Raw genomic sequence first — 3,352 nt, 5'->3', positions numbered from 1 at the left:
AAAAAAAAAAAAAAAAAAAAAAAAAAAAACAGAAAACAACCAAAAAACCAGTCTGGTACAGGTGGGAACACTGGCACATTGCACTCATTCTGAGATGGACATTTTATTACCATTTTTTTTCTTTGAGTTGGAGTCTTGTTCTGTCACGGAGCCTAGAATACAGTCACGTGATCTCGTCTTACTGCAACCTCCACCTCCCTGGTTCAAGCGATTCTCCCACCTCAGCCTCCCGAGTAGCTGGGATTACAGGCGCCTGCCACTATGCCCAGCTAATTTTTGTATTTTTAGTAGGGACAGGTTTCACCATGTTAGTCAGGCTGGTTTCAAACTCCTGACCTCAGGTGATCCACCCATCTCAGCCTCCCAAAGTACTGGGATCACAGGCGTAAGCCACGGCATCCAGCCATTTTATTACCTTTTAACATCATCGAAATCAGGATTTATCTCACAATTGACAGAATGTCAGAGTTTAATTGGCAGTTTTGTTCCCTTTCTTGGTGGTACATAAGTGGCCTTCCAGATGAAATAAGGTAATGTGATGTGTACCAACATGTCTCTTGATATCCTTGGCCCAGAAATGTTCTCACAAAAGAGGCACTGCCCATCTCCTATGAGAAAGACCCACAATGGGGAAGAGCAATTGGCAAATTCGTAAGCCAGGGATATTGCATTCCCATTGTCTATAACAAGCATTCATTACAATTACCATTAATATGACCACGTGTTGCTTATAGGTAGTGGTGTTGAAATGTTTGCTAATGTCAAGCCCAGGCTGTGAAACAAAAGTTCATTCATGTTTCATGATGAGTAATGGCTTTGGTTAAGTCAGAACTCAATGCTAAAAATCGATACCTCATTAGCCTTGATAAAGGAAGTGTAATGGGGTGTTTCAGCAGAGCCCAGGCTGGGAATCAGTTTGGTTGTATTTCTATCTGATGGGTCATGATGCCTTTTGTGGATTTGTTTGCATGAATCATTATGTTCATAAATATGGTTAAGTTAAAGAAGCAAGTTACTAAATAATATCAACACTATGAGTTCATTATTGCTTGTTTGAAAAAAAAAATGTGTATATGTATCAGTGTGTTTAACCAGTGTGTTCCAGGTTCATGTCTACATTGATATCTTAAATCACTGTGCTCTAAAATGTAGACTTTGGTGTCTAAATCTTCACTACTCAAAAGCGTTGTCCTTGAACCAGCAGTATCCCAAGCAACACCTGGGAAGTTGCTAGAAATGCACAATCTCAAGCCCCATCCTAGACTGGCTGAATCAGAATATGTATTTAAAATGCAAACTCCCACATTAACTGATGAATGGATAAACAAAAATGGTACATTCAGTTGGGTGCAGTGGCTCATGCCTGTGGTCCCAGCTACTCCAGAGACTGAGGCAGGAGAATCACCTGAGCCCAGGAGTTTGAGACCAGTCTGGGCAACACGGTGAGGCCTCACCTCTACTAAAAAAATACAAAAATTAGCCAGGTGTGGTGGCACGTGCCTCTGTAGTCCCAGCTACTTGGGGGATTGAGGTGGGAGGATCGCTCGAGCCCTGGAGGTTGAAACTGTGCATACTACAGTATGGAGAAACCTTGAAACGTTACACTACGTGAAACAAGCCAGACACAAAAGGCCACATGTGTGATTTCATTTGTGTAAAATGTCCAGAATAGGCAAAACCATAGAGACAGAAAGTAGAGTAGTGTTTGCCAAGGGCTGGGAGAAGGGGGTAATTGGGAAGCACTGCCAATGGGTACAGAGTTTCCTTTTGGGGTGATGGAAATGTTGTGGAATTAGATGCTGGTGATGATTGCACAACATTAGGAATAAATTTAAAAACACTGGGCTGGGTGTGGTGACTTACGCTTGTAATCCCAGCACTTTGGGAGGCCGAGGCAGGCAGATCACTTGAGGTCACAAGTTCGAGACCAGCCTGGCCAACATGGTGAAACTCTGTTTCTATCAAAAATACAAAAATTAGCCGGGCATCATGGCACCTGCCTGTAATCCCAGCTACTCTGGAGGCTGAGACAGAAGAATCCCTTGAACCCAGGAGGCAGAGGTTGCAGTGAGCCGAGATCGTGCCATTGCACTCCAGCCTGGGTGACGGAGTGACACTCCACCTCAAAAAAACAAACAAACAAACAAACAGAAAAAACAAAAAATAACACACTGAACTGTACACTTCAAAAATTTGAATTTTATCTTGTGAATTTTTTTTCTCAAAAAAATTAAAAAACAAAACCAACTTAGCATATTGCCTGGAAACTTTTAAAAATAGCATATTGCTTTCTTTTGTTCCCACAAAGGAGGAAAAGAAAATGCTGTGAAAGTCATCATATTCCAAAAAATTGCCATATAATATTTAATATTCCCTGAGTACCCAAAAATACTGTGGATTTATTTTGGATCATCCATGTAAGTATAATGTACAAGGTTCCTTGAAAATATAATGCTGCTGCTAACGTCATTAAAAGTAAAAATGATCAAGGTAATAAAAGGTGTTCAAAAGTTTTTTTAAAAAAAATGCAAGCTCCCCAGGTGTTTGAGAAGCAATTTGAGAAACACCATCTCCTTAACTACATGGCCTCAGTGTTCTTTCTCACCCTCATTCAGAAAATCCTTCCCTTTTCATTTGGGAATCTCCACAGGTGGCACATTTCGCATATGAAGCACATCCCCTGCCCTAGTCTGCAGCCTCCTCCACCTCCCCGCTGCCTGCGCTGCAGCAGTCCTGCTTAGCGGCATGGCGCTACCATGGGGAGCCACCGTCAGCAACTGATTAGGACATGGCATTGCCTGGAACCAAGGTCTCACTCCTCTGTTCTCAGTTGCTGTCATGGGCTGGCAGAAGAAACCAGCTGACACCAGACTGTTCACCAGTGTCCTCTCTGCCTCCCTAGGCACCTCTGTACCAAAAATCTCCCCTCTCTTTAAACATAAAAGGGTTTACATTACAGGTTCATGCCTGTAATTCCTGTGATATGGCAGGCCAAGGCAGGAGGATCGCTTGAGCTCGGGAGTTGAAGGTTGCAACGAGCCATGATCAATTTAAAAATTTTTAAAAAGAGAAAAAAACACCAGATGTCAACACACATAGAGGATTCAAATGGAATAGGGAAAGAAAGGAAGGAATCTCTCCCTCTCCCCAGAGATGTCTGAACTCGAGCTTCTGCTCAGAGACAATTTCCTATTGCACAGACTTGAAAGATATGTAACAATTTTTTTTTTTCTCTTGAGATGGAGTCTCACTCTGTCACCCAGGCTGGAGTGCAGTGGCAAGGTCTCGGCTCACTGCAAACCTCCATCTCCCAGGTTCAAGCAATTTTCTTGCCTCAGACTCCCGAGTAGCT

Source organism: Colobus angolensis, unplaced genomic scaffold (genome assembly GCF_000951035.1).
Source record: "Colobus angolensis palliatus isolate OR3802 unplaced genomic scaffold, Cang.pa_1.0 Scaffold264, whole genome shotgun sequence".
In the NCBI taxonomy this organism is placed as follows: domain Eukaryota; kingdom Metazoa; phylum Chordata; class Mammalia; order Primates; family Cercopithecidae; genus Colobus; species Colobus angolensis.
The sequence above is the reverse complement of the archived record's forward strand: the minus strand, read 5'-3'. Positions refer to the sequence as shown.